The sequence below is a fragment of the Callospermophilus lateralis genome, unplaced genomic scaffold (assembly GCF_048772815.1).
Source record: "Callospermophilus lateralis isolate mCalLat2 unplaced genomic scaffold, mCalLat2.hap1 Scaffold_72, whole genome shotgun sequence".
Classification (NCBI taxonomy): Eukaryota; Metazoa; Chordata; class Mammalia; order Rodentia; family Sciuridae; genus Callospermophilus; species Callospermophilus lateralis.
The window spans coordinates 6485662-6493625 of NW_027515276.1; positions in this window are offsets into that span (position 1 = coordinate 6485662).

The following is a 7964-nucleotide window of genomic DNA, read 5'->3' on the forward strand; positions in this document are numbered from 1 at the left end:
CCAGACAGTGCCTTGATTGACTGGGTTTCATGAAAAAAGTGTAGAACATAGATGCCAGAAAGTTGGAGCCTGCAGACTAGTGGGCCTAGAGCAGAGGATTGTAGGTGTGTGAAAAAAACATTTGTGGTGGGGCCACGTGGATCTGCCATTGGCTTAGAAAGACTTGTGACTGACATGGTACAGCCAGCAGACCCTTCTATGTAAGAGCATCTTGTTATATGGAGAGGATTCCTGCCAAAGGTCAGAATCAAGTTGCTATTGTCAAGTTGAAAAGCTATGTGGGATTGAAGCCTCACCGGTGCATTTTACTAACCCACCACATGTGAGAGTACATCCTCCAGCACTGTGTCCCAGTAGAACTCCTTGTATTTCGTGAAGCCAATACCAAACTCACAGTGCAGCAGTAAAAAACACCACGAAAGTGGATAATGACCAAATGGTTCTACAGACAACACAGTTAGATACTTAGACCCCAGTGGCCAAAGTTTACCTACAAAGAGAGAATTCAGCACTGCTGCCTCATGTTCACTAGAAAACAAAAAACCATGTCATCCAGGTCACATAGATGGAGACCCAGAATTGATGGTCTCACTACAAAGGAAGCTAAAACTCCTGACAACAATATATATTTTAACTGCCCGACCTCAGAGGCAGTTTCTCAAAAAGTCATTAGGCCAGCAGAGCTCCATGTTTGTGGAGTGTTTACCCTCTCCCTTTTTGTAACCCGTTCTACCTCCTACAAGTTTGTGAACTCCTGAGCATTTTTCTTTCCACATATGTATTCACAGATTTTCTAACTTTTCTCCACTAATTGTGTCTTATTTGGGGCGAAGGTAATGTCAAAGCATTGTTCTGGATGAGAGTGGGAAGATTTTTGTGTAGCACATATTTGCATACACATTAGATTCATTTTCATATATTCCATTTGAAATACTGAATCCCTGACACTAACCCATACCCTACTAGACTCTGACTACTAATCCAAATATCATGGAGAAAAAGAAACTTAACAGAATAGAAATACAGGCCTTTCATAGGAGGCATGGTGTATACTTGGACTTGCCTTCGGCTTTATCAACGGTATGTGTTATAAATCTAGTCAACTTTTCATTGTAATACTTCTCCATGAGTTTTTAAAATTAACACATATGTAAATTTCTGTCTCCCTTTCTCTGTAGCCTATTCATCACATGTATTTTTTAATGCATCTTTAGAATTCTACCTGGTATCACATGTACATTCTTGTGAGCTCGCTTATTTTGGAAGATAAAAATTGTGAGAAGAGATCACTCCCTCTAAATACTGATGGAACTGGAAATTCAACATATGGGTGAATTTCCTAGATGAACAATATTATGCATAAATAAATGTTCAGTAAAATGAATATTTTTGGATACGTGGATGATATCTATTTTATTATGATTTTCGAATGGCATATATATTGCTACATTTTAATGTCTGTGTATGTGAGTATCTATCTATCTATCTATCTATCTATCTATCTATATAGATATAGATATCTACTCTTTAGATTTTCCAAAATATGAAATATATGTGTCTTATTATACACTTTCTAAATTTACTCATGTGTGTGTATGTGGATTTATAATCAAATTTTCACAAAATAATTCTTAGAAATATTCATCCACCTTAAATACATATTTATCTCCTAGTACTGAAAACTAAATTCAGTGAATGGTGCATACAAATCGTAATATTTCCACAGTGACTGACCCAGTTTCACATCAATGCAAGTAGACACCTATGGGACCATGATGTGTATTTTGAAGTTCATTTTTATTCAACACTGATACATTACTATTTCTGCAGTTTATGGACATAATAGGATATATTCTTTCATCCACAATTTCACAAATTTATAGGCATTTAGTTCACTTTCAATCACTTCCTACTTCAGAACACATGTATTCCTACATGTTTCTTGACTGTTCTTTTCATGAGATTCTTTCCAAACACATTATTTTTGATTTCCATAATCATTTTTGAAGCAAAACTCAGACACTCTTCATGATAAACCATAATGCTAATATTACCATTAGATGTATAACTGGTTAGAATGAATCTATGTATATCAATATAAGATTTCCTATATATTTTCATATATCAATTCAATCCATTATTTAAAGTTTGAACCAGTTATATTATTTATTCACAGTATGGTCTATTAAGGCATCATCTCTATATTCATAGACCGATGGTATACCTATTTGTATCCCAAATACTAATTTTTAAGTCTTTAAAATATTGCTTTAAGAATATTGGAAGAAAAACTCTAGTCACCTGATATACATATACATTTCATCACAGTAATATTCCTGACACAAAATGCAACGGACACACTTATGATTGTACCAAAGCCTATATTGAAAGTGAGCATGTATTACTAACAACATACATGTCCTGATTAACTAATGATCTCAAATATCATTCCTATTGGTGAGTACATATTTGTTTCTTCCTAAGATTAAATATTGAAATTGAACCCTGTTAAAAATGTCTCATCCTATCACTCACTTTGTACTTTGCCTGATTTCCTAATGTCTCTATTGATATCTGATTTCCTACACATTTTCCCCAGTTCATCACTGTGACTGACTCTTGAAATATGCTGACATTTACATTCACTCTCTAACAAAACCCCTATATCTAAAGAACTTTTGGTCCAACTCCTAGACTCACTGAAATGGGTTCTTCAAAGCCCTGCAGAGGGTAGCCCATAGGTGCTTGGGTTTTCTCATGACCCCAATTCACATAAAGAATCTATGCCCCACAGAGAGTAGGCCTCAAATTGGAGAAGTAGAGCAGTATTAATGGCAGGCCTATTTGATCACACCTGATTCACAGGAAGGGTTTCCAGGCCACCCTGAATTTAGGCAAATAAGGGGCAAATGAGCTTATTTTGGACACTGTCTTAGGCTGCGCCCCTCATGGAAACCTCCAGCAAGAGGTTATGATGAGAGTTTATATTGAAGAAGATGAGGGCCATGTGGGAGTGTTTTGATTTAATTGTGGTCATTTGTGTGGTATTTGGAAGAGATGACTGGGTCCACATGGGCTTGAACTCTGGAGTGATTCCCCTTAGAGACTGAGTTCTGGAAATGAACTCAGAGAAGTATTGACATGAATTGTGTTGGGATTTTAGGAGGCCACACATGAGAGTTGCCCTTGGAGACTGAGATCTAGGCCCAGGATAGCTTTCCAAAGAGCACTGGGAATCTCAGCCAGGATATCACATGACTTTATTCAGAAAGACGTGGCAGCCATTGTTGAGAGTCAAAACACACATGGACCTCAATTGTAGACCTCAATGGGCCTGGCTTAATGTGACCTTTTGGCCACTCTTTGGGAAGCCTTGCCTCTGAGAGTTCTCCTGAGCTTTAATTGAAATAATCTTCCTCACCATTTCATCGTTCCTGAATAAATTGAAAGCCACAGTGCCTCCAACTTCATCCTTGAAAATTGGCTATATAAATACCATGAATTTTTTAAATTCCCGTGAACAGGTGGCACTGGAGAACCTTTGGATATCTGTTGCTGATCACGAGTGTACCAGACATTGCATTGATTGACTGGGTTTCATGAAAATGGTGAGAACAGAGATGCCAGAAAGTTGGAGCCTGCTGACTAGTGGGCCCAGAGCAGTGGTGGGCAGGTGTATGATAAAACATCTGTCGTGGGGACACGTGGTTCTGCCATTGGTTTCCGAATGACTTGTGACTGACATGGTGCAGCCAGCATAACCTTACAAGTAAAGGGACCTTGTTATATGGAGAGGTTTCAGGGCAATGTTCAGAATCAGGTTGCTATGGACATGGGTGCAAGTTTTTTGGGATAGAAGCCTGGTTGGTGCATTCTTCTGCAGACCCTCATCCACTACACGTGAGAGTACTCCCTCTAGCACTTTGTCCCAGTTTTTCTCCTTGTATTACGTGAAGCCAATACCAAACTCCCAGTGCAGCAGTAAGAAACACCACGAAAAGTGGAGTATGACCAAATGGCTTCACAGATCACATGGTTAGACACTTAGACCCCAGTGTCCTCAGTTTACTAACAAAGGGAAAATTCAGAACTTCTGCCTCATGTTCAATAGCATATAAGGAACCATGTCATCCAGGTCACATAGATGCCGACCCAGGTTTGATGGTCTCAATACAAAGGAAGCTAAAGCTCCTGACAACAACAAATTTTTCAAGGGCCCAAACTCAGAGGCAGTTTCTCAACAACTCATTAGGCCACCAGAGTTCCATGTTTGTGGAGTGTTTACCCTGTACCTTACTTTTGGAAATTCCACTACCACCTCCAAGGTTGTGAACTCCTGAGCATTTTCTTTTCCAGATATATATTCACAGACTTTCAAACTCTTCTCCACTAATTGTGTATTACTTGTGGCGAAGAAAATATCAAGGCATTGTTTTGGAGGACAGTGGGAAGATTTTTGTCTAGCAAATATTTGCATACACATTAGATTCATTTTCCTATTTTCCATTAGAAATACTGAATCCCTGTCACTAACCCATACCCTACTAGACTCTGACTACTAATCTTAATATGATGTAGAAAAAGAAACCTAACAGAATAGAAATACAGGCCGTTCATTGGAGGCATGGTGTATACTAGGACTTGCCTTCTGCTTTATCAAGTGAATGTGTTATAAATCTAGTCAACTTTTCATTGTAATACTTCTCCATGAGTTTTTAAAGTTAATACATGTGTACATTTCTGTCTCCCTTTCTCTGTACCCTATTCATCTCATGAAATTTATTATGCATATTTAGTATCCTACCTGGTATCACACGTACATTCTTGTGAGCTTGCTGTTTTAGGAAGATACAAATTGTGAGAAGAGATCACTCCCCCTAAATACTGATGGAACTGAAAATTCAACATATTGGTGAATTTCCTAGATGAACAGCATTATACATAAATCCATGCTCAGTAAAAAGAATAGTTTTGGATATGAGGATGATATATATTTCATGATGAATTTTGATTGGCATACATATTACTACATTTTAATGTCTGTGTTTGTATCTTTATATATATATATATATATATATATATATATATATATATATATATATATATATATATATATATTTTTTTTTTTTTCTCCAGATTATTCAAAATATGAAATATATGTGTCTTATTTTACACTCACTAATTTAATTCATGTTCCTATATGTGGATTTATAATCAAATTTTCACAAAATTATTCTCAGAAATATTCATCCACATGAAATACATATTTATTTCCCAGTACTGAAAACTAACTTCGGTGAAAGGTGCTTACAAATCCTAATATTTGTACAGTAACTGACCCAGTTTAACATCAATGCAAGTAAAATCCTATGGGACATGATGTGTATTTTGAAGTTCATTTTTATTCAACACTGGTACATTACTATTTCTTCAGTTTATGGACATTATGAGATAATACTTTTCATCCACAAGTTAACAAATCTGTATGCATTTGGTTCACTTGCAATTACTTCCTGCTTCAGAATATATGTATTCCTCCATGTTTCTTGACTGTGCTTTTCATGAGATTATTTCCAAACACATTATTTTCGATTTCCATAATCATTTTTGAAGCAAAACTCCCACACTCTTCATGATAAACCATAATGCTAAAATTACCATTAGATGTATAACTGGTTAGAATGAACTTATGTATATCAATATAAGATTTCCTATATATTTTCAGATATCAATTCAATCCATTATTTAAAGTTTGATCAAGTTATATTATTTATTTACAGTATGGTCTATTAAGGCATCATCTTTATAATCATAGGCACAGGGTACATGTACTTGTGTCCCCAATACTAATTTATAAGTCTTAAAATGTTGCTTTCAGAAATGTTTGAAGAAATACTGTAGTCACCTGATATACATTTACATTTCATCACAGTAATATTCCTGACAAAAAATGCAACGGACACCCTTATGATTGTACCAAAGCCTAAATTTAATGTGAGCATGTATTACTAACAACATCCATGTCCTGATTAACTAATGATCTCAAATATCATTCCTATTGGTGACTACATATTTGTTTCTTCCTAAGATTATATATTCAAACTCAACCCTGTTAAAAACGTCTTATCCTATTACTCACTTTGTACTTTCCCTGATTTCCTAATGTCTCTATTGATATCTGCTTTCCTACACATTTTCCCCAGTTCATCACTGTGACTGACTCTTCACATATGCTGACATTTGCATTCACTCTCTAACCAAAACCCTATATCTAAATAATTTTTGGAACTATCCCTTTTTGTCTGGAGGATCTCTTCCTCATTCAGTCATTCAAGGTACAAGGTCCTATGCCATTGTATAACGATTTATTTGAGACAACTTTGCGGAAATAATTCAAAGCTAAGTATCCCAATCAAGGGCCCAGTGTTCATCTGGGTTTCAAATCTTTCCTAGATTTCTGTATTCATACTTATATTACACCTATATATGCTTGTAAATATCGGAGGTCCCCAATACCATTATTCATCTCGCAGAATGATTCCTAACCCAAATTGAGCATGTTATTAACCCTAACCATGCACTGTTCCCTCAATTTAACTTTACAAAGACCAGGGACAGAGTTGGTGTTATAATACAGGTAGGTAGGGGATCTTCCACCTGTTGAGAACCTCAAGTTCCATGCAGAAATAAACCCTGAAGAAGATGTAGGCAGCTATGAAGGACCTGAGAGAGCAACAGTAATCTTCCTTGGTAAAATACCTGGTCAGGATGAAGCGATGTGTCTGAATAAGCCTCTCTTTTCTTAAAGTAGAGAAGATGGACCAAACCAGGTCTGTGTGGAGAGCTGTTAACATGTGCCTATGGTTGATATACCATTCTATCTTGTGAATGTGACACAGGAAGTAGGGGAAGCCTCTCTCTCGTGGGACCCTTGGAAGCAAATGTTAGGATAAAGTGGTTACCAAGGTAGTGACCTCATTCAGTTCCTGAAGGAAGTGACCTACCTCACTTCCTTGGTGATGGAACTCTCTGAACTTGGGATCCAGGAAGCCAGGCACTCAGAGTCAGTCCCAGTCCCAGTCCCAGTGGGTTCACTTGTTTGGATTTACCAAGGACAGAGTCAGTCTTTTTGGTACATACTGATGTGTGGATGGCTAAATGCCAGGAAAGCTCTGAAGAGGGGCCTTTCCTGAGAAAGCAGGTAGTGACTCACTGATTGATGCTGAAAACTTTACAGAGTTGGTAAAGGAGACCTGATCTGAGACAGGACAGTCCATTTCGAGGGAGCAGAGTAAGGCCCATCAGTCTGAGGACACTCTGGATAGTCACAGACCTACTTGGGGGAAGGAGGTGCTTTTGTGGGTGTGGGTGTGAATTTGTGTTTTTTTATCATGTTCTGAGAATAGGTAGGAAAGGCAGTATGTTTGGTTTGGAGTGGACTGTTTTTAGTAAGTCATTTGACTTGGCGAGTGTTTCTATGTTTGTGTATCCCACTTTTTCCGTGGTTTTAGATATTAGAAAAGTGAATGCATCATTGGATGTGTCCTGTCTAGTAGAAAGCATCTCAGCACACATCCTTCCCAATTTATGAATGGACTGTGGCTTGCCTTATATGGACAACACCTACTTCTTTCCTTAGTTCCTGTTTTCTTCCTGAATTCTGGCCACTCTCCAGAATAGGCTCATGTTTTTTTTGTCCAAGATATGGACCTCCGTCGAGTTCTGTGACATGGCCATGTACTGGATAGATGAAGGGAATTGGGAGCATCTCTGAAAACTCGGATATCAGTGTGACCAGTAAAGTCTCAGTAGAGAAACCCTGCTTTGTGCCTTTTGCTTACCTACTGTTCTGTTGACCTGAATGTCAGGAAGGTCTTTTCCTCAGGCCACCAGTTTGTGAAGCCTGAAGAAAAGTGCTTTCAATTGGAAATGAATGAGCATCACCTGTGGCTCTTTGCTTAATT